General features: G+C 36.7%; 1 protein-coding gene across 3 annotated transcripts in view; it reads left to right on the top strand.

Annotated features, from left to right (window-relative positions):
* The window catches only part of PARD3B (par-3 family cell polarity regulator beta), a 1,039,317-nt gene that overhangs the window by 129,181 nt on the left and 885,480 nt on the right, over nt 1–24,656 (top strand). The window lies entirely within an intron of this gene.

Genomic DNA, 24,656 nt, shown 5'->3' with positions numbered 1-24,656 from the left:
TTTTGCCACGTACTTGCAAATAATCCCATTGCAATTACCTTGTTTTAATGGCATTAATCTTCTGATGCTAAACTGAAAAAGGTGTAAAACTAAACTCTTCAGACGCAATACACTGGCTTATGCTGTTGAGATATATCGTTTTTCACTGCATCTGTGTTGGGGCTCTCTGATCAATGGCTAATGTGTTCTCCAGAATTGAACTGCAGCTTTCCCTGAAAGATCCTTCCTTCTAAGTTTCTTCTGCTGTGCATCCTTAGGCTCTTAGTACTAGGCTAATTTAAGTCTGTAAACACGTTTCTCCGTATTTTTATGGTGGGGTAGGGGTATTTGTGTGTTTTAATCAACTGGATTGGAATATAAATAACTGTTTTATTGAACTTAGATAAAATTTGCATTTTTCCTTTCCCATAAGATCTTTTTGGACCATTGAAATTTACATTAGTCTTTGCAGACATTCTATACATTTATTTTCCCTGTTTTCTGTTGGAATTCAACTCTCATTTGCTTTGCATTTTAATTAGCCATTTCATAAGGAACTTATCTCCCGAAATAGATTGTAAGCTCCTAGAGGGCACAGACTGGGAGATATTAATTCCCTTTTGATCCTTGTATTAATAATATCGGGTACAATATTTTATCCAAACTGGATTCTCAAAGAACACTTGAGTTAGAGCAAAAAAGAAAGCTTTCCTCTCTGCAGTTGATTCTTGCTGTTAGTGATTTTGATGCACACTTCTTATTTTTTGGTCTCCTGGTAAATAATGTAGTATTTACCTTCACAACACAAGAGGAGGACTTTCACTTCTGTTTTTCCCGTTTTTACTTTTTTCTTCTCTACAGCTACCTTCTTCCTTAGAAATACTCTAGGTATTTGGGTTGTTTATTAATGAAGAAGGTCTTCCCATCTCCAGTGTCACTGAAGTCCAGTGTATTAAAATGAAAAGCTGAAATGTGGCAGGTTTAAGAAGGGGCTGAAGAAAATGTCTTACCCCAGCCTCATCCAAGAGCTCTTTCCAGAATGGATGATTCCATGAACAGTGCCCAGGGAAATCATTTGTCCTATAGAGAATGATTTTTAACTACCTTGGCATTGTACTTTGTAACCATAATTCATTTACTAGACACAGAAACAGCTTTATTATGTATAACCTTTTTTAAAAGGACTTCACCACCATTACTAAATAAGGTAGAAAAGTGAGATAATCAGTTAAAATCCTAGCAAAGAATTAGTACTGTTTGGGTACAGGTTTACCCATTCCTTTAATCTGCTTTAACACAGCTACATGAAGCCTAATTGGTATTGTTCTTCAGAGTTGGTAAGAATTTACACTTTTGATATTACCAGAAATAATTGTACTCCCGTTTTTAATTTTTTAAAATAACGTAAGTGAAAAAAACAGCATTACTTTTTATTTATTTTTTTCTGACATTCTCTCTGCAGTCTTAACTTCCTTATAGTCCATTTGTCTAGTGTGGAAAGAAGTTTCTGCCAGCCCTTTTAACCTTTTGTCATTTTAGATTAAGCAGTAATTATATATGATGCTTGTGGTTGTTTAGTGACATTTCAAACTCTCCCAAGATCCTTTGAGATAGTATTGAGCTTGGATAAAACTACAATTCTCCTCTTTTTCAAATTGGTTACCTAATCATCTCTTACATTTAGAATATATGGAGAAGGAAGCGCAAAGAGACATGGGTGAATGTACGTAATCCTTGTGCTAAAGCTCACATACCTCAGCTCTAGGAAAGACTCTGACTACAGTTGAGAAACACCATTAGGAACCACCGAAGGCCTAGCTGGAAAGGATGAGGCAGGAAAAACAGAAACTTAGAATCGGAAAGCAGTGTAGGCTGAAGCCGTTTATGTAGTGTATGAAAAAGCCAACCAGTACACTTCAGTAGAGACTGAAGTTAGAGGTTAGATGGTATTCTACTTAAAAATCAGTCAAGGGGCTAATAGATTTAATTGATTTTCTAAAGAAATGACTCTCAAAATTTCTGGTGCTGCAAGTGGTCTTCTGTTATTCCTTTGGCCAACACAGTGCATAACGCATATGCGGTGTCTCTTTGGGCAGGTTTTGTTTTATTTTAACTTGATTTCCCATTAGAGCCCCTTCACAGGAGAAACAAGTTTTTGCCATGTTGCACTATTTCTAGCCTGTATTTTGCCAAAATATTACTGGAGCAGCTTTGGCATTTTGCATCTTATGATAACTAGTGTTTGTGCAAAATGTGGTGCTAAAACTTAACTATTTGTGACCGTCATTCTCAAGTTTCTTCAGGTTTATGTATCAGTCTGCTTCAAGTTCTATGGGATAACTAGGAATTGACAACTTTACATGCATGTCTCTTCTCTGGATGCTCAAGGCTACTGACTTAGTTCACCCAATAATGACTTAACATTTCATTGAACGCTGACAGTGGCCCAGAATGGCTCTGGCACTTACATATCTTTAGAGCAACTCTGCAGGCAAGAGCTATGTATGATCCCCATTTTTAATTTCTGAGAACACAGAAATTGAAAGTCACTTGCCGAAGATCACACAGGTAGTAAGTGGCAGATTCAGCCTCTGGAACCTAGAATTTAAATTTTCACACTCTATTTTGTTCTTCTACAATACGCCAAGGCAGTGTGTTGGGTGTTTGTATATGTGATTTCTTTTTTTTTTTCTTTGCGGTACGTGGGCCTCTCACTGTTGTGGCCTCTCCCGTTGCGGAGCACAGGCTCCGGACGCGCAGGCTCAGCGGCCATGGCTCACGGACCCAGCCGCTCCGCGGCATGTGGGATCTTCCCGGACCGGGGCACGAACCCGTGTCCCCTGCATCGGCAGGCGGACTCTCAAGCACTGCGCCACCAGGGAAGCCCTCTATGTGTGATTTCTAATTATGAAAATTCATCAATCATAAACTTTTACACAGTTACCACCATAGTTAAGAAAAGATATGTAATAGGACTATGGAGAATAACAAAATTAATTCAGAACTAGTATGCCATGCGTGTATGGTTAACTCCAGCTCTCTGTGCCTGCAGCCTGCATCTAATTTAGTGCAAAGTCCTGCCAGTTCTACCCCTGTTGCGGTCTTCGTAGCTCCTTTTCCAGGATCTGGGTTACAGGTAGTTTAATTCCAAATGGACTAGTAGAATACATTTGGAGTCTAACCGTTATGTGCAGTTTCACATATATAGTGTGCACTATATGCAGGACACTATATTCTGTGCTATTTGCGGTAGGGAGGGCCCCCAAAGATGTTCTAATTAGACATTAGACATCCTAATGCTCAGAACCTGTGAGTATCTATATTACATAGCAAAGGGTCTTTGAAGATGTAATTAAGTGAAAGACCTTAAAATGAGGAGATTATCTTGGAATATTTACATGTAAACACAAGGATCCTTATAAATAAAAGAGGAAGGCAGGGGAGTCAGGGTTAGAGACATACAGTGTGAGAAAGTATCAGCGGGACAATGCTGGCTTTGAAAATGCAGCCAAAGAATGTAGGCAGCTTCTGGAAGCTGGAAAAGGCAAGGGAACAGCTTGTCCTGTAGTCAGAGCACAGCCCTGCTGACACCTTGATTTTAGCCCAATGAGAGCCATTTCAGACTTCTCCAGAACTGTAAGATAAATTTGCCTTGTTTGAATTCAATAAGTTTGAGGTGATTTGTTATAGCAGCAATAGGACGGTAATACACTGTCTCTTATCCTATTTTAAACTTTTAAAGTGATGATGGTCTTCTCAAGTTTAATACTAACTCAGCTTTTAATATCCTGTAGGACAAGGAAAATATACTTCAGATCAGTTGATTGCTCTTTGCATTCCTTCCAGAATCTATCACAAATTGATTCTTAATTTATTGGGTGAGCCTTCACTCTTTGGGGCCCTGGATGTTAAACATTTTGGTAGTTAGGCTATTGTCTTTCTTGTATGCCAGTCATTTCAATGCCATACCCAAGAGCTGTGTAATACTCATCAGTTTCTCGTTGCAATGTGTAAAGGCTCTAAGAAATCTGAAGACTGATGCTTAATAAGCCACTGCAACGCTTAATGTTCACTCATATTTTTCGAGTGTGAGAACCTCTGAGTATTGCACTTGTTTAATGATTGTTTTCCTAGTTAATTGTCTTTATTATTTCTTGAGTTGGTTGTAGAACACAATTGCAATACAATACTGAAATATGGCAATGTATAACTTCTATTATGTAAACTGGATTACTGCCATGGTTTTATTAAATATACGAAAGTAAAATTATGTGGTAAAGTGCATGGGGAGAATGTTTCTGTCTTTGACTATCATAGGGGTTCATTTTGGAGAGGCGCCAGGGGTTTTCCTGGACTCCAGCGAGGGCAGGTTGGCCCCCTGGGTCACCTGTGAAATCTGGTCCTCAGATACTACAGTTTCAGTTCAGCTTTATCCCTTATTAGTTGTGTGTGCTTGGGCATGTTTCTTCACTCTTGATTTGCCCATTTGTAAAATGGACATAAGTTAGTTTTACAGGGTCAGTGTAGGAAAACGACATAAACTATAAAAACTTTTAAGTCCAGTATGGTATATAGTTAAGCACTCAAATGTTAACTGTTACATCAATAATAATATTTTGATAGTGTGATTAGTGCAGTTTTTACCTGTGTGTTTTGATTTAACCATTAAATGTTTAAAATTTAAATACTAAAATATCAAACTATTTTATAGTACATTTTAACTTTTTTTAAAAACCTTAAATTTGTTTAAATGTTATTACATTGTTTAATAGTTTTATAGGAAGATATGATAAAACATTTAGATTAATATTTGAGAACTGAAAGTGCCAATATGACTAATTTTAAAATGAGAATGCTTTTATCAGGACATATTGTTTAATAGTACAAGAAGCATTCAGGGATCTAATGTGGTTTTGAACTGTAGACTGGTTCGCACAGTGAACTAGTGACCTAAAAGCAGACACTCAGTCCTTAAGCCCACATTGTTTTCTGAGAACACTCTGTTGCCCTCTTGTGGAGTCCCCAGCTATCTAGAAACCAGCTCACAGGACATACTTCCTGATGATGTATTTTTACTGTATTTTTAGTACAACCCACAGACACAGTCGTGGAGAGTACAACCAGGGTTTATATTTCAACTAGTGGTTGTCATTTCTTCATGGTCAGTAACCATACTGATGATTACGTATACTTTTGTAAGTTTTAGAAGGGCTAAAGCAAAATCTTTGCATTTGTAAAAAAACTCTGTTTAGACTTCTTCCCATCTTCCTGTTCACTGGTTGCAAGGTTATTGGCTAGTGGTAATAAAGTATATGACTTTTGCAGTATGTAGTTGAACAGTTTGAGATGTATTGTGTTTTTCTGGGGATAGAGGATTCTAAATTAGACTCCTTAAAAAAAAAAAAGTCCTGTATTAATTACTTCATTTTTCAGTCCTAATTTTGCCTGTTAAAATTCCATTTCAAGGAGAAACACCTATTTCAAGCCCTTGATTTTTAACAAATCAGAATATGGTATTTTGGGGTTGTTTTTCTTTGGCTCACAGTTGTTGAAGTTTTGAAAGCACTTTGGGAGGAAGTTCAGAGAATATTTCAGAAATAAGTGCAGAAGTCCAAAAGGATTATCTTGACCAAGAAATTCCATCTCAAACTTTAAAAGAGTACTCTCTGCTTATAGAATTACAAAATTACAGAATTATAGAACCAGAAGAGACCTCAGCAGTCATGTACCCTAACCCCCATCATCCTGCAAAGGAGAAATATCTGAACCAAGAATAGGTTACAGGGCTCCATATTTCCAGCTGATTTCTTTGCTGAGTCCAGTTCTGCATTTCCTCCCTGGGATCCTGATAACATCTGGTTCGGATCAAAACTGCTCAATTTCCTGCTCCAAGTTGGTTTCCTCCACTCACTTCCTTATTCCTGTCAATAAGAGCCTAGTCTCCTAGTCTTCCAGGCTTGAACTTGCAGTTATTTAGAAAGTATTTAATCCAGTTTATTCTTTTAACATGATTCATGCTCCTCTCTTTGCATGTCTGCAGCTACCACATTTAAATCTAAAATAAAGTCTCAGGCCGAGTTACTTAGTTGATGAGGAATTTGTAGACTTTTCTCTCCCTCTACACCCTTCAACTATTCTTTGCCACAGGTGCACTGGGACACAGAGTGGCTGAGAGTTTGGATTCTGGACAGGTAGAGTCAGTTCATCTCTTGGCTCTGCTATCTGTTGGCTTTGGGCAACTTACTTAATCTTCTTGTCCTTAGTTTCCTCATGGGCACTTGGAGCTAAAATAGTACTAATTTTACAAGTTAATACATGAAGTGTTTAGGAGGGTTCCTGGCTTGTAGTGAGTCATCAATAAGTGTTAGGTGCTATTATAATGAACATATTACTACTTTTATTAACGTAGATTACATTATTCTTAAAGTATTGCTTAAGTGATACCATTCCTTCCAGTGTATACTAAAGCAAGGCTAGAGCTCATGGCCATACATTGTGTTCAGAGGCCTCAGAATCCCTCCAAACTATCTTCCTCAAACTCAACCTTCTCAAATCTCAACAAGAGAGAAATTACGGTACTGACTATTCTCTTAGGTACCATGTGCTTTCTTGCTCCATGGCTGGCTTAATGTTCCACTGGTCTGGCGTGTCCTTGCCCTACACCCTGCTTGTCCAAGAGTCATTCTGTATGTTATAGAATGGAAGCTCCACGAGGAGAGCGTCTTGGGTTTTGTTCACTGCTGTTGTTCCAGGTGCCTGGTACCTCATAACTGAACTGAGTGAATAAGTATATGTATAAATATTTTCAGGTCTTGAGCAAGTCATTTAACTACTCTAAATGCTAGTTTTTTCCCTTGATGAAATGAGTGATTAATGATAACTTTTTCCACAGTGTCGTTGTTAAGGTTGAGAAGTTGTATGTGAAAATACAGTGGAAATTACAACATTCTTTATACATGTAAAGACTGTATTCTTGCTGCTCAGTTCTTAGCAATCTTTCAAGATCCAGGTCAAATTGTATTTTTTTTCTAGTTTGTTTGCAGACTGTCCTAATTCTGAATGAATTCTCTGTCACTCTGATTTTATAGAAATCATTGAGCAGTCTTTTAAAAAATATATTATTGCCTAGTAACATTTATCCATTACCATCTTGAAATTCTGAAGAATTTTATTATGGTTTAACTTCTTTAGTCTTAGTTTTGTCTCTCCAAATGCCTTGTATACTCCTTTAGGATTGGGATAGTCTTTTCAATTATTTAACACCTGGACTTCTTACCTGTGGTTTGGTGTTTAATAAACATGTTTGATTTCAGTTAGTGGTAGTTATAACTGGAATTGAAGGTTTAATTGTCCATCTTTTTTCTTCCACCAAACTATGTTGTGTCTTTTAAATGTTTTATTAGGATGCAGTTTGTAGGCATGTTTCAATCCCAGAGGAGCACTTAGGAATCAATGCCTTTGTGATCTTATTATGGCAAAGACAAATGGTGTTGGGAGAGAGTAACTGAAAGCCAAGTAATCCAGGTGATGGCCTGGTGCCTTCTGCAACTTCCTTGGTTGGCAACAATAGTGTGTGTGTGAGTGAATGAGAGGGAGAATCTGTGTGCAGATGTGTGTGTGTGGGGAGTGTGTATACTTGATCTGAGTGTGCTTGTTTGCTGTGCACATCTGTGGTGCAAAGCTTTCACTGGGGTTAGAAAGAAATTATCAAGCTTGATAGTGCTGTTAATTTAGCTAGGCATTTGAGTACAGTCAAAAGTAAAACATAAGAAAATTTTTGACACATGTGTAAAACTTCAAATTTGGAGGGAAAAAGGCAATAAAACTAGAGATTATAATAATCCTTTCCTTAGAGCTAAAAATGTATTTCTAAAAAAAAAATCAATGAGCATTTCTTTCTTTACAGCATGCCTTTAGCCATATGTTATGGGACCCAGTTCTACTAGTGTTCTCTCTTGCAATAGCTTCTTTTGAGGTTATTTGTATAGGTGTACCTATGCCCAAGAGTTATGTGACCATTATTATTATTTTTTAAATACGTCTACTTTTGATTATATAAGGTACAAATGGCAATCTCATTAAGGTACCTGAAATTACACCAAATACAAAGCTACTTAAGTTATAAAACATCCTCTTTGAAAAATGATAGAGGCCTCTGAGTACTGATTGAGCACCACATCATCAATAGGTAAGTGTGTATCAATTTAATCAGGTTGCGTCCCCTGAGTATCTAGCTGAGATCAGCTTTACTAAAACAATATTCTAGAGTGTTATGTGGCAGAGCTTGGGGCTTTGGCAGTTGGAGTCCAGGTTTTTCATATTATTACTCTAACCTCTTTCAACATCACTTTTCTCATTTTGAAAATCATCTACTGCTGTCCCACCAACCACACACAGTTGGTAGGAAGATCGAATGAAATTAAGTACCTGGTAACACTTTGAAGTATGTTGTACCGAGCGAATATTAGCACTTTTGCCCTTATTCACTGTAGCAGCTGTCCGGAGGTATTTAAGCAAATGTTTACTTGTAGTCCAGGAGGGACTTGCCATGATGTAAGAAGAGTGAGCCAGAGGAGAGGAATGGGAGAGAAGTTTGGAAGGAGGAGGAGGCTGGTTATGGGAAAAGAGAACAGTCTTCTCTTCTTGTCATCCAGTGAGGTGTTCAATGAGGGGGAAGGGACCTCTTTCACTAGGAAAGAGGACAGAGGTGAGAATAACAGGGAGAGACAGGTAACTAAAAGGAGGAAGATTGAATTTACCCTTAGAAATTTAATGGGTGGGAAGCAAAGATATCAGAGCTTCCAAGTAACACACAAGGAAGGCATAAACTACAGTATAATGACAATTTCCCACACCTTCCACGATTCTGGAACCTTGATAACATTTGAGTGTGTGTGTTCACTACTTAGTTCTTAATGATTAACAGGGTTCTTAAAATGGAAAGGATCTAGGTGCCTCTTTGAAGGAGGTGAGGTGTCTCTGTTTTAGGGTAAGAGAGATCTCAAGAAATAAGATAAAGCTATGGAAAGAAAAACACCTGAATACCTGGAATCTCATGATTTAAGAAACAAAATGAAACAGGTCAACAGGGATGTATGCTCAGTACTGACAGGTGGCCCATGAAGCTTAAGCAACTATGTAGCTCCTTGGTATTTTCACCAAGAGATATTATCTATTCAGCAGTTTCATGGGAATAGCTCTGTACCAAACTCTTAGTTAACCTTTTACCTTGCTGGTTCTTCTATTTCCAGGCACTCAAACTCACTGTATCTTATTAACTGGCTACATTGTAATGGACTTTTGGGGGGCTGCTCTTGAAATCACATTAATGTTTATAACACTTCTATTGAGGTACTTGTTCAAATTACATTTACAGATGACTTAGGTCTACAGATAAATTTTTAGTAAATAAGGATGTTTAATTTCCTTAAATTTTTTAATTGAAGCTTTTTAAAGTCCTAGAAGTATGTATTTTTCTGTTTAAAGGTGAAGCGCACTTCCCCATCATGAATATTGAAGCTTCACTCAGAGTTTCGGCAGGATTCCTGAACTTTATTTGCTGCTTTAAGTTCTCTTTTTAGCTTCCCTTCTTTTGATGTTATGAACCAATTTTGAAGGATCAAGTGACATTTCCTTAGCAATAAAGAAGAAAGCCTCCTTGTGCAGACTTTAATCAGAGGAGGAAAATAGCACAGAAGCCTGTTCGTATTTAATATCTTGATTAATCTCAATTCAAAATACGTTACAAGTGAAACACATATTTACATAATTCTTAACCATAAGCAGAGCAGAAAGACTGCAAGATAACATGATTTGAGATGGTTCTCATAGCTCACCAATGCGAAATATGCAGCTGTATATAGACAAAAAGTTGAAGCATCTAATAGTCCATAATTGATAACAGGGTGAGAACTTGATTTTCTAGATGGCTAGCTGAGTGTAGCCACTGTGTATTAGTTTGAAATGAACCTAACATGATGTCATGTGGTGTTCTAAGTAGCCCATTCTTCAAATACAAATTTTACAAAGCTCTGGGGTGATTTATTGGAATTACCTCATGTTGCTAATACTGCAGAACCTGGATGCACTTGAAGATTAAAGGGAGCCTGCTAACTGTCCTCAGATATCTGGATGATCGTAGAAAAGAAGGAATAAATTCACTTATTGCTGTCCCAAGAAGTTGGGCCAAAGAAGTTGTAAGGAAATATATTTCAGCTCAATATAACACTTAGTTCTTCAGTGAAGCGTGTGCTGCTTTATAAAGCATGGACTTTTGGTCATTGAGACTATATAAGCAACAGTTGAGCAAACATTTGCCAGGAATTCTTCTTTTAGGTTTGGAGTTTAATTAGACCATCTACAGGTCAACTATAAGCCTATGAGGCATGCGTTTCAGTCTAGAAATACGGGGTCGGCCTATGTAGCTGATTATTGTGCAGTGTTGTCTGCTTACCCAGCATCCATTCCTACTCTCTCCTTCCTAGGGCAACTCCAGTTCTGTTCAGGTCTGTCTCTTCCTCACATAGTTTTTTTTCATATGACCACCCACCTCTAAGGGTGAGTCTTGTGGGCCTTCATCTGTGATCCAGTTCCCTGTACCAGTGATTACAGTCATCCCTCCATATCTGTGGGGGGTTGATTCCAGGACCCACCACAGATACCAATATCCATCAATTCTCAAGTCCCATAGTTGGCCTCTGTGTTTGTGGTTCCACATCTAAGGATTCAACCAACTGTGGATCAGGTAGTTTTCTGTACATTTACTAGGGGGAAAAAAAACACGTGTAAGTGGACCAGCACAGTTCAAACTCTTGTTCTTCAAAGGTCAACTGTACTTTGAGAATGGTGATGTGATTCTGTTTGGGCCAAAGATGCTCAAGGAGAGGTAAGCTGAGGCCTTCTGGGAAAGCTCTTTTTATCACGTGGGAGAAGTTTCCTCTGAATTCTGTCCTATTCTGAGGCTTGGAACCACTGCAATCCTACAGCTTCCAGCATGAGGTAGAAACCATCATGGGAGGAGAGCCAACACCCAGGGGGTCTCAGGGACGTGGCCTCTGAGCCAGTGGACTTAGTCAACTCTTGAAGTTCATCCTAATTGGGACGCCCAATTACATGAGCCGTTTATTACCTTATATTCAAGCCTGTTTCAGTTGCATTTTTCTGTGACTCACAGATTAAAGTTTCCCAGTTGTTACCCACAATTATAGGAGTTTGGGCTCCACTTTTACACTTTTTTATTCCTGCTTGGTTGGGGTGTATTTGTTCTTTCCTCTTTTAGTTCTATATATGTTCTATATGTGAATTTGAAAAGTTGTCTTAATTTATTTCATAGTTATGCCAAGTTATTTGGTTTCTTCCTTTCAGAATTTTTTGAATTGTTGGTGAAAGAATTAAACCCCTAAGGTTAAAATGTATATTTCAATTAGTTGGTTTGCCTGACTTTGATTGAGTAGGCGAGATTAATTGGGAATTTTTCCAGTTAGTGAGAATTATATTTTCTTTAAATTCTTTATTACCCATGATTGTTGTTTACATTTTTCCTAGAAGGAAATAATTCATGATATTAAACTATTAGTTTTATGTTTCCTATAAATTCTCACTTTACTAATTCTTTCAAAAAGTATATATGCACAGCTAATATTTTAGGGATAAGGAAATCAGGAAGACTTCTGGTTTTGGCTTTCTTAGATACTTAAAACTTAAGTAGTTAAGTCGATTGTGTGTCTTACAGAGGAACACAAAGGCTGTCTTTCCCAGGAATCTTTTCTTGATCTAGTCTTCCTAACTTTTATTTTAACAACATGCAATAAACATTTGGTGCTAATCTTGAAATATTGGGATTTCTCTTTAACTAGATACAATATTTACATCAAGAAACTGAAGCAAATATTTAAAGCAAACAAATTAAAAAACAAAGCAGAACTCAGGCAGTTTAAGAAATTTGCCAGAACTTGGAGTGCAGTATAGTAATCTAAGTAATTCTCCAATGGCATGAGACAATAAGGTGGGTGATACTCCAGCTTCCCTTAAGCCGTGAAGACCTTTGGTATTTATCATAGTTTTCTCAAATCATCTGGAGAGAGATGGGGGGCCTTGACCTGATGTATGGTTCATCTCCTCCTTTCCCTTACTCAGGTTTTAAAGAGGTACCTTTGTGTAGCAAGGGCAGCGCAGAGACTGCCAAGGTGCCCTGAGCCCCTAAATGGGGCCAAATGGGGATTTTTTTCTGTCACTAAGGCAGTGAGAGTGCTCAGAGCATGGACATTAGGAATATTTTTTTTTGTGATATAGTCAATGCATTTCATATCCATGTAGTATAAAAACAGTGGTCTTTCTATTGACATTTAAATCATGATCATTCTTAAGGAGCTACATGGCAGTTATAATCAGAGTTCTCTGAACAAGCTGCAGAACTTGCCCTTTTCCCCAGACTACATGGACTATTTAGGTGTATTTAGGAAGACTGAAGGCTAAATGAGGGAAAAGACTCCAGACAGATTTATAAGAATGTTGTGTATGTGCTGGGGGTGGGGGAATGAATGTGACTGGTTAGAAAAATAATTTGCAGTTTCAGTGTGCTGATGACTTGGAAAAAAGAAATGCTGTGATACGCATCAAAAGAAAAGAAGCAACAAAGAATAATATGAATAAGAAAGTGATAGCGAAAAATGATAATGTTGACATTTCCTTAGGGAGACCTAGTGTCAAAGTCATAAACACTCAAACTAGTTAGATGTCTCTTCCCCAAGTGGAAACTACTATTTAAGGAAGTTAAGTATGTAACTGCAGTGACTGAACATAATGGGCGAAATGTTTTGCACTTGACATGAGGCGTCAATCTGAGATGCATCTTGTGCTCATATAATGCATGAATATATGGAATGCTTGGTTGGCCAAGTTTTAATTTTAAACTTTAGTATCTTTTGTGTGTACACACAAAAACAGAAAATTTATCAAGTCGGCATGTTTCAAGAAAACTTAGACTGAGAACTTTTATGTTTCTTGCTACATTGTTATTTGAAATGAATATTCAAATAAAAGTAGAATATTAAACATCCTGAGATATTGTTCTTTAAACTTTTGCTGTTCATTGGAAGTCAGAAGCTGAAAATGAGCCCCAGATTTATTGAAGTGAATACTTAGGGAAGACTGTTTCCTGGTAATTTATTTCAGCATATTGCTTAGATTTTCCCAAAACTAAGTATTTTCCTCTTAAATGGAAAAATGTTTCTTTTATTTAACAATAGAGTCTGATGGCCTAATGTCACCAAAAGTAAACATGATAATTCGGGGTTTAGAGATTTTTAAAATTTTAGTTAGAACTTTATTTGAAAATTTAATGTTTATACAGTGAAAATAATTGTCTGGAATATTCTGAGCACCATTTTAACAGTATTATACTTTATATGAAAGAAATAACATATTTAAAAAATTTGATAGTATCTCCATATAAGGAGAGGAATGCAGCCATGGACTGAATTTTTGACACACAATCTTTTATTATGACATCTAGTTGATTAATACTTCAGCCAAATCATTGTTTTAAAATATCTCCTTTCACTGTCCATTAGATCTGGATCTGCAAGCATGCATAAAACCTGGCATCCGCTTCATACTCTTCACCATTTACTTTGGGACAATGCCAGTGTCTTGGTTATAGTGTTTGAAATATAGTCTAAGTGCTTTAAGAATTTGTCTAAGGCCAGACAATTTTTATATGTGACTTGCTTGTTGCATTTGAGTGACACACAGATAGTGTCAAGACAAACAGTATTTTAAGAGTAAAAGGTGGTAGGACATAGGAGTTTTGAAGAGGCACCTTTGTAGGTTTTTTCCTTTGTTGTAAAATTACTTAAAACTGTTTACTACTAAAAGTGTTAATACTTGTTAAGTTAAAAACATTTAGAATACAGTAAAATACAAAGAATGTCAGAATCATCTGAAATCACATCTAGTAGAAGTAATTATAATTTAAAAATGGACGTATAAATTTTTATATACATATTCAAATGTAAATGTTAAGTACATGTCATACAAAATTGATACAGCAATTGCTTTTCTTTGACTTAACACATTATTTTTCTATGTGTTTATTCTCTGAAAGGTGATTTGTAATGTCAGCGTAGTGTTCTCTGCTTGTTTGGGGATTTTTAACATCCTTTTTGCTTTCTGTTTGAGTTTTTGCTGTAATTCTGGTTAATAATTGTGGTTAATAATTACTGTAGTTACTATAGACAAATTTTAAAAACAAGATATATTTTAAGTATAAAAATTGGAGGATATCATAGGAAAATGACTTTGCCCACTGTCACAGAGCCAGTCTGTGTCTGAGTCAGGAATCAAATTCAGATCTCTAAAGCCAAAGTTATCAACCATTGTGCTTTAGACACAGAGTTCATTTTTCCATGCTCATGGTATTTTTCTGGAACTCAATTATCTCTGCACTGGCTCATGTAGAAGGTGTTTGTGTCATGAATCCACACCCATTATGTAGTTTTTGTAAAACATTGTTAAAGAGATGAGACGTGTGGGGGAAAGGGGGTGGGCTGGGGAGTTGAAGGAAGTGACAACTAATTTATTTCCATTACTTTATGCTCTTGCAAAAATAAAAAAAAAAAGGTTGCGAATTTCTTGTACGAAATGTTTTAATTTCTGTAGAGTTGCCATGCATTATTCAAGATTACAAAATGATTTGAATTTCAGGAGCAGACGGATTTTCTGATGAGGATTTCAAGCTGTGTAATTATGAAACCCATATAGGTTAAAAGTTCAGAACTCGTTAGCTTAATCATGAAAAAGTAACCAGTTTATAAGCATGGATTTCATTTCGGAGGGGGTACAGTTTCAATATCACTTACTGAGGTACTTTTGTACTCCACCTCATGTCCCACTACATACAGTGAGTGATCATGTCTGCATAACACCTAGCTTGTCCTGTTTTACTGCATAATTTAAAAAGAAGATTCATATTTCATGGTGATAAATTTGATGCCATAAAGTAAGGCACATTTCTAGTAATTTCTTTGACAATTTTCTTGGCTCCTTAAAAATTCAAGGAAGTTAATGAATAAGTGCCAAATATCAAAAAGGCCCGTTGGAACCTGTTACTATGATGTCAGAGTATACGTTTAGGAAATGAATTGTAAAATCCCTTCAGATAAAGCATAAATGTTTCAGAATAAGATGTAAGGAAATTGATTTTCAAGTTAAAGAGTTAGCTCATAAAGGGGAATTTTTTATTGTGGTAAAACATCCCATAACAGTTTACCATTTTAACCAGTTCTGAAGTGTATAGTTCACTGGCACCAAGTCTATTCACATTGTTGTACCACCATCGCTACTGTCCATCTTCAGAACTTTTCATCATATAAGTGTTTTTAATTTTAAATAAAATAATGCAGGTATCGTTGAGAATATGTTTGGACTTGTAGAAATGCTTAGTACCTTTAAAGCTTTTGACTTTTCAATTTATGTAAAAACTTTGAGGTTGTAGCTTTTGTTACTTCAGGTAAAACACATGATATTCACTGATACAAGTGAAATCTTAGCCCAGCTTTTGAAATATTGTCAGGGTCACACTTATTTTCTTTGGGAGGCAAGGATATTGAGGGGAAAACTATATTTACATAAAAACAGTCTTATGAAGAACCATTCAAGATGATTAAAAATACTGTGATCATCAAAGAGTTAAAGATGGAAAATAAAATATGCTATTTGTGAGATTTTTGGCTGTCGTGAAGATTTTAATGCCTATTATCTTGCTTTGCTAATTGAGGGTGACTGAGATGCACTTACCTGTTAAATAGAAGTTGCTCTCCTGGCTTTTAGTTATGAGATTTTACATTTATCTTTTCTTTATTTGAAAACTCTCCCTTTGAATCTGAGGGGGTTACTATTTTTTCTTAGATTACTACTGTTAGATTTTGAGAATATATTTTTTCCTAATGCTTAGAGAATGATAACAAAAAAGAATTTTTTATTGGTTCATTTCATGCTTGGTAAGATTCCAACTGTCAAAACATAAAATTTTGAACCTAGAGGCACATTTCATCACCAGAGTACTAATTACTGCCGAGAACTGGAGTGAGTCAGTATGTATGTAGTAGTATTTAGAGCTGCCCAATTTTAATGTTTTTTGGACCATAGACACTTAAAAAGTTAAGCTGTTTCGGCACAGAAGTGGGAGGAAAAACTGCACAGTGCATGCAACACTGTCAAATATAATGCAGGAAGGCTGAAATAAATTGAAAATTATTCATCTACTTGCCCTGAGATTCAACATCTTTTTTCAGGGATGCTCTGAGCATGGCAGATGCTATTCTTGGCGTATTTTCATTCAGTTTAATGTTGGGTACCTATTATAGCTAGGCACTGGGGCTACGAGGGAAATGTAACGACAAGTGTTTCCCTTCATGGAGCCTATATTCTTGAGGGGGAAAAGAGACAAGAAGCAAAGCAGCAGCATTCATGTAGCAAGCCATGCATGGTGAGTGCTATAAAGACCAGCATAGCAGAGTAAAGGAATAGAGAATGGGGGGTTAGGGGCAAGGGCATTTTAACAAAGTAGTTAAAGGAGGCTCTTCTGAGGACATGACGTTTGAGAATAGCAGTGAATGAAAGTCACTTGAAACACTAGTCATATAAAATTTTAATAGTAAGCACACAGATACCTATTCTATACTTAGTACGAATAAAGTAACTATACATAAAACAAAAATAACTATAGAATAGAATAAGCTATTAAATAAGCAAGTATAATATTCTACTTAATAGATATTTATTAAATATCTCATCCAAAGCACTGGTTAGATACCACCCTGGGGAGGAAGAAAAAAAATAAAGGATGTGTCTCTACATTTGGGAAAATGACAATTCCATGTCAGTCATGGTAGTTTGCTAAGAGTAGGAGAAATGAGCAGACAAAGCAATGAAGCGTGTGGGGAATAGCGGGTTCTGCTCTTTGGCCGAACACCAGCAAAGTGCATTATATGGTAATTGTATACAGTTGTCTCTTCATCTCCACCTCTCTCCCCTACCAAACCAACACGATGAGGTCCTTCAGCAATGATCATATTTTCATTCTGAGTACTCAGTGCATAGTAAGTGTTCAGTAAAAGCTCTTTGGAGGAAGGGGTGGAATGAAGACAGCAGACGGACCTTGAGCTTTTTTAAAAGGCGATTTTGAAGAAAAGGAGAGAGAGGGTGGCTTGCATGTATTTGAAAGGGTAAAATTTATTTACGAGTAGGGAAAAATCCATCAAGGTTTGAGAAGGAAACGAGGGACAGTGGAGAGGAAGCAGACCAGATGCAAATGAGGAGAAGAATGAGAGAATATGACTCCAGAAACATGGAGTGTGGTCACCAGCCCAGATTGGGGTTGACTTTGAAGAGTTTGGAGCGACATTTTTCCTTCAGAGATGGGAGAAAATATAAGTGGGGTTGGATAGGTAAAGAAAGATTGGAGATGTGTAGGAAGAAGTCTAGGGCGATGACTCTGGTCACAGTTTTAGTGAACTAAAACTGTGGAATTGTGGAATTCCACAATTGTGGAAGCTCTTAAAGACAGATGGGTTTCAGAAATTGAAACTGTTTGGATTTTAGGAAGGTAATGAATGCATGTATCATCTGCTAAGTATCCCTCCATAGGTTTGGTGCAGCACCCCATAATGATACACATGACATTGCTCTTGCAAAACGTATTTACACTTAGCAGGATAAAGATGATAAATCGCCTCCTCCAGTCAGCATATTTTGTACCAAATTTATAAGAAGCAGACAAAGGAAAAACCCAAATGGGTTTTGAGAGCACTTTGGATGTTGGAATAATGGATAAGGCATCTTGGACCTGTGTATTTTGCACTGTATGTTTTGGTTTGCAGGCATAACTGAGAAGGATGAAGGTATTTAAGAGGTGAAAGATAGCAGGTATTTTTGAGCAGGGGTGCATTTAGGGTAGCCGCTGTGGTGTCTGAGGCGGGGAAGTGGGAGAGTGTTCATCGCCACATTCCTGTGCCTTTCTGTGCGTTCTCCCTATGTGCACATGCTGTGACACCCAGCAGCCTGAATGGTGATCCAGAGTAGATTAAGCCAGAGTAGGACTACAAATTAATTTTTTTTAATCCTTGCTGACTGAAATGTATTCCTTTGGCATTGAGGAGCTTAAATTGTGAAATCAGCGGATGGTTCAAAGTCTGAGGGGTCAGGAACAAGTGAAGATAATGAAGTTTTTAGGAGACTTTTTAAGGCAACTTCTGTTACAGCTCTTTGATTTTGTTATAATTAATTCTTTTTTCTCCATAAATTCAATACATCCTTGAAGCTTTTGTTAGTATTTTATTTATGTTTTTATCCCAAAAGCCAAGCAGTATGCCTAGACATATGTCATAGGTGGTCGATGATTAAACAATGAATTATTAAAATTAGTACAATTGTGAAATATTACAATTCATTATAAATGACTTATGACTAAACAAATGAATTCTTACTCTCTTCTGTGTTTCCATGTGTGCACATATGTAAAACTTTTGGGCTGTATTTTCCAAACAGGATTATAATCCACTTTTCAATACTGATGCAGTTTAACAAGTAGAATTTCCATTATCGGTGGAGATTCGTGCTAGTTGATTTCAGAACCTCCAGTGAGCACAATCTAAATGCTACAGAATGAACTCTTAATATTACAATTTTTAAAAATGTTAATGAGAAACAGTTTTATGAGTGTGATCTTTTGGTCTTTTCATTTCACTTTGGAAGTATTCCATATCGAAGATTGTGAAGCTCCCGTGCTGAGGGGCTCATTATAGAGACCCTGGAGTTTGAAGTCCATGGGGCATTGAGAGGACAGTCTGAGAGACCCACTAAGGAACTTCATCTCATGGTCAGCATCACCCTGGTCAAAACGCTAGGCTCACAGCAGGTCTAGGATATAACTCAAGGTTCAAATCCCCGAACTGGGAGGAGGAACTCTCCTTTTGTAACTGAACAAACCTGTTTAACTATGTAAAAAGAAATTCTAATTATGAAGACAGATTTTTAGTGTATATGCTTGTGTTTTTGATATATATGACTTGTAATTATGGAAGAATTCTATATTGTTTATATAGAACTAACACATATAACATGCTCCTTTGCATTCAACATTATAAATAATGTACTTAAACATTTTGGTCATTAGATTTCGTAAATTGTTTTCCAGCATTAGAATGTAGACACAGATGAAGATAATTCAGGCTTGGGAAGTCAATGATCAAATCATTTTAACAGTGAAATAATTATCCCCTTCACTTATATAAAATATTCCTAAAAATTCTCAGTATTTCTGAGAACCTTATATATTTGTAATATCAGATAACTTAGTTTTTGTCTTTCTCGAGATTAACTTCCAAAGTCTAGTGTAGACCTGTTCTCTTATAGATTTATATCAGAGCCAGTTTGTATGTTAAAATGGCTCCTCAAGGGCAAGAAGCTGTAATCAAGTATCTTTCAAGAAGCTGTAATCAAATATCTTCTATATTGATAGTCATTTCTGTGCAAATTTAAAAAAATATCTTTATTAAGTCCTTTAATTATTATACCTGGACTATTGAATGATAAAATTTCTTCCCAACTTTTTTTGGAGCTAAGAACAAACAAATTTTTAAAAATCTTATTCTGGTGGATGAGTTTTTCTAATTTAGCATTTTATACCTCACATACAGGAGATAGCTGAAACTCAGTTGAAATAGAAGTAATGGTGTGGGGCAAGATACTTAGAAAATGTGCAAATAAGTTTGTTGCATTTCTCTTGCTGTATTTTATTTCTATATTTTCTTAATCATAAAAGGAAAAAGAAAAATCCAGCTTCCAGAATCATAATGGTGTTCTGAAACGCTTGGATGATAGCCCCATGAATTTGGTACTGTACCAATAGTATTTGAGAACTTTCAGGTTTGGATTTAAATCATGTGAATAACCAATAAAATATTTTTCACAAGGTGCAGAGCTTATTACAGTGTTTCACATGGAGAAAAAAGTGAACAAGAGGGGGCTTCCCTGGTGGCGCAGTGGTTGAGAGTCCGCCTGCCGATGCAGGGAACACGGGTTCGTGCCCCGGTCTGGGAAGATCCCACATCCCGCGGAGCGGCTGCGCCCGTGAGCCATGGCCGCTGAGCCTGTGCGTCTGGAGCCTGGGCTCCGCAACGGGAGAGGCCACAACAGTGAGAGGCCTGCGTACCGCAAAAAAAAAAAAAAAAAAAAAAAGTGAACAAGAGGGAACACATGAATGAACTTTTGCCAGACTATTGGGAATTTTCTGTGAGTTTGAGGCCAACTTTTGTTATTCCAGAATTGAATTTTCTCATTTGGAAAGGAGCAGTCTTCAGACCTTTAGTCTTACCTTGTGTATGTTTTATTATCCTACTTTACTATTCTCTCTTTCTCTTTTATCATGTCCAGACTACAGTATCACAGTACATGCTGTCTTAGTTCTCTTTGAAGTTCAGCTGCTGTTGAACCCAGTGGACCATCTGCTTAGTGCCTGGTAAAGCCAGTGACCTCTCTGTAGTGGTGTCATATGTCCAAGGTGCTCAGTTATCCAGTACATGTCTATACAGGTTAGGTCCCAATTTTCTGGGGTTCAACACTGAGTCATCTTAAGATAATTGAAATCAGGCCAAATAAAAAAGTTCCAGATTGGAATATTACGGAGTTATAGGCTAAACTTTACCCTAAGGGTCATTATACATTTGCGTGCTTAGAATTTTAGATTTGCCTCAAGAATAAGCATTTGCTAACGAAGGAATTATTAACTTTAAGGAAGTTTAAATGTTTAAGTGATTGAGGAATAACAGGAAATGTATTTTTAAAGTTTCATCTTTTTATTTTGAACAGGCTAAAGAAATCATAAATATTTTTAACACCCTGAGGAAAATAAGCCTGTTCTAAAAATAGAAAAAAAATGAAACTTTTTATTGACTTGCAGAGTGATCTGTCTTTTTAATTCTTGTGTTTATTATATTAAAGTAAGATTTCAGAAAAATTCTACTAGAAAAGTAACCAGGGTCTCCCTTCTTAAGTTGACCTTAAATGTTTGGTTACCTTATATATATTTGGGGAAGAAATTGTCTTCTGGAAAGACATATGATTCAATTTCTTGCAGATATAAGAAATACTGTTTTCACATTTTCTGAAAAGAGGGAAAAAGGATTATGAAAAAGTCCTGTTTGTTACATTGAACCTTACTCTAGAACAGGCATTGTCCCTTGACATCTGTTAAAGCAAGGTCAGAATCTTTGCTCTGCCTAGAAACTTAGACCAGTCTATATTTTGAGATGTATTTTTTAAATTTAAAAATGTAAAATTTTTAAAAACTGTACTTGAAATCATTTGAAGAAATGTGAGGTAGGCTCATGTGGTAGAGTTTTAGATGGGGGTGTGTGTCAAAGTCTGGGTACTTATATGGGCTCTATCTACCAATAACTGAGTGATTCTGATTGAGTCTTTCAATCTCCCTGGGCATCGCCCTTGCTCTTTCCTAATCTTTAAGAAGTTGGATCACCATCATTGATTTTTTTGTCTTTTTCACTTTTTTATTGAATGAAAGATTCTTTTTTTTTTTTGATGTTATTTATTTTATTTTTGGCTGCACTGGGTCTTTGTTGATGCACACGGGCTTTCCCTAGTTGCAGTGAGTGGGGTCTACTCTTCGTTCTGGTGCGAGGGCTTCTCATTGCGGTGCCTTCTCTTGTTGTGGTGCACAGGCTTCAGTAGTTGTGGCTCATGGGTTCTAGAGCACAGGCTCAGTAGTTGTGGTGGACGGGCTTAGTTGCTTCGTGGCATGTGGGATCTTCCCAGACCAGGGTTGAACTCGTGTCCCATGCATTGACAGGTGGATTCTCAACCACTGTGCCACCAGGGAAGCCCTGAATGAAAGATTCTTTACATTCTATAATGCTTTACAATGTTCAGAAGTTTCACAATATGATTTCATATAATTACACAGTAATCCTTTTCTTCCCCACCCCTATTTTGCCCTTTTATACTTCTCTCTTCCCACTGGTAACCACTGGGTTGTTCTCTGTATCTGTGGGTCTGCTGCTTTTTTGTTTTATTCACTTGTTTGTTGTATTTTTTAGATTCCCCATATAAGTGATATCATACAGTATTTGTCTTTCTCTGTCTGACTTATTTCACTTAGCATAATGCCCTCCAAAGTCTATCCATGTTATGGTAAATGACAAAATTTCATTCTTTTCTATGGCTGAATAGTATTCTATTGTGTATATATATATACCACAGCTTCTTTATCCATTCGTCTGTTGGTGAACACTTAGGTTGCTTCCATACCTTGGCAATTGTAAATAATGCTGCTATGAACATTGGGGTGCATGTATCTTTTCAAGTTAGTGCTTTTGTTTTGTTTTCTTTTTGGAAATATGCCCAAGAATGGAATTGCTGGGTCATATGGTAGTTTTATTTTTTGAGAAACTTGCATACTGTTTTCCACAGTGGCTGCACCAATTTACATTCCCACCAACAGTGTACAAGGGTTCCCTTTTCTCCACATCCTTGCCAACATTTGTTATTTGTTCTTTTCACTGATAGCCATTCTGACAGGTGTGAGGTGATATCTCATTGTGGTTTGTTTTTTTTAAACTTTTAATTTTATATGGAGTGTAGCCGATTGACAGTGTTGTGATGGTTTCAGGTGCACAGCAAAGGGAATCAGCCATACATACACGGCTGCCACATAACACTGAGCAGAGTTCCCTGTGCTGTACAATAGGTCCATGTTGGTTATGCATTTAAAATATAGCAGTGTGTACATGTTGATCCCAAACTCTCTGAGATTGTCATACTGAGTGAAGTAAGTCAGAGAAAGAGAAGTACCATATGATATCCCTTATATGTGGAATCTAAAAAGAAATGATACAAATGAACTTATTTACAAAACAGAAACAGACTCACAGACTTAGAGGGCGAACTTACGGTTACCAGGGGGGAAATGGGGGGTTGGGGTGGGGAAGGGACAGTTACGGAGTTTGGGATCATTGTGGTTTTGATTTGCATTTCCCTGATGATTAGCGATGTTGAGCATCTTTTCATGTGCCTGTTGACCATCTGCAATTCCTCTTTGGAAAAACGTCTATTCAGTTCTTCTGCCCAGTCCTTTTTTAATTGGGTTGTTTGTTTTTTGATGTTGAGTTGTATGAGCTGTTTATATCAATATATGTTGAATATTAACCTATTATCAGTCATATTATTTGCAAATATCTTCTCCCATTCAGTAGGTTGTCTTTTTGTTTTGTTGATGGTTTCCTTTGCTATGCAAAAAAAGCTTTTAAGTTTAATTAGGTCTCATTTGTTTATTTTTGCTTTTGTTTCCTTTGCCTTAGGAGGTGGATCCAAAAACACTCCTGCAATTTATGTGAAAGAGTGTTCTGCCTGTTTTCCTCTAGGAGTTTTATAGTATCTGGTCTTACATTGAGGTCTTTAATCCATTTTGAGTTTATTTTTGTGTATGGTGTTAGAGAATGTTCTAATTTCAATCTGTCCAGTTTTCCCAGCACCACTTATTGAAGAGACTCTTCTCCATTGTATTTTCTTGCCTCCTTTGTCATAGATTACCCGTCTAAGCAGTTATCCCCTTAGAAGAGGCTGGATTGCTTATACAGACAGATTTTTGTTCCATCCTCTGAGTTGGGAACCTGGAATGTGTATGGAGTCCTATACTGTTTTATTGGTGCCTAATTTCTGTTTTCTTTCCTCCATCTGTTGTCACTGACATGAGTGAAAACTCTTGAGCTGAAATGTAACAACAGTTCTTTAAGTGCTGAACTTCTGGTCTGAAATTCAAACCCAGGGGATTTTGAAGCCTGACTTAGTGATTTTGATGATGAAAAGGAGGAGGATACTAGATTAGAGGAGCTTGTCTCTGACCTGCTACAAGTCCCTTTAATCAATGCCTTTATAGAATCAAGCAGGTCATTTCTCTAAATTTTTAAATTTAACGTTGATATTGTCATTATGACTGAGTAATAGAAAGTTTAACCAGTTTGTTTCATTCAGTACAACTAGTTCTCAAGGTTTCCTTAAGGACTAAAAATTATATATAAGTATACATATACATGCACACATATATACATATATATGATAACTGACTTTGGCTCAGTATTATAAAACAAGCAATTGTTCAGTCACTTAACGCCTATAATTTTCCTCTTATGTTTCCGAAGTAATGATGACAAAGGATTTTACAAAGAAAAATAAATGAGAGCTTTAAAAGACTAGATTGATTTTCATTACCTTTTAAATAATTCATTGTGTATATTTAATTTATTAAGTGATATTTGAGGGAATAGTAAAGTTTTTCTAATAAAGGTGATATACTATAAGTTGTTAAAGTCACATACAGTTAATTGATATGTGTTCTGTTATTATCTCTGTAATCTCTCTGTTATCTGTTATTTTTGTTTGTTTCCAAAGAGGAACTTTATTAGCATCTTTATTGGATGCTTTACAATGGTGTGTTAGTTTCTGCTGTATAACAAAGTGAATCAGCTGTACGTATACATATATCCCCATATCTCCTCCCTCTTGCATCTCCCTGCCTCCCATGCTCCCTATCCCACCCCTCTAGGTGGTCACAAACCACTGAGCTGATCTCCCTGTGCTATGCGGCTGCTTCCCACTAGCTATCT

This window comes from Lagenorhynchus albirostris, chromosome 6, assembly GCF_949774975.1.
Source record: "Lagenorhynchus albirostris chromosome 6, mLagAlb1.1, whole genome shotgun sequence".
Lineage (NCBI taxonomy): Eukaryota > Metazoa > Chordata > Mammalia > Artiodactyla > Delphinidae > Lagenorhynchus > Lagenorhynchus albirostris.
Note: the sequence above shows the minus strand (reverse complement) of the source record. Positions and strands in the feature narration are given on the sequence as shown.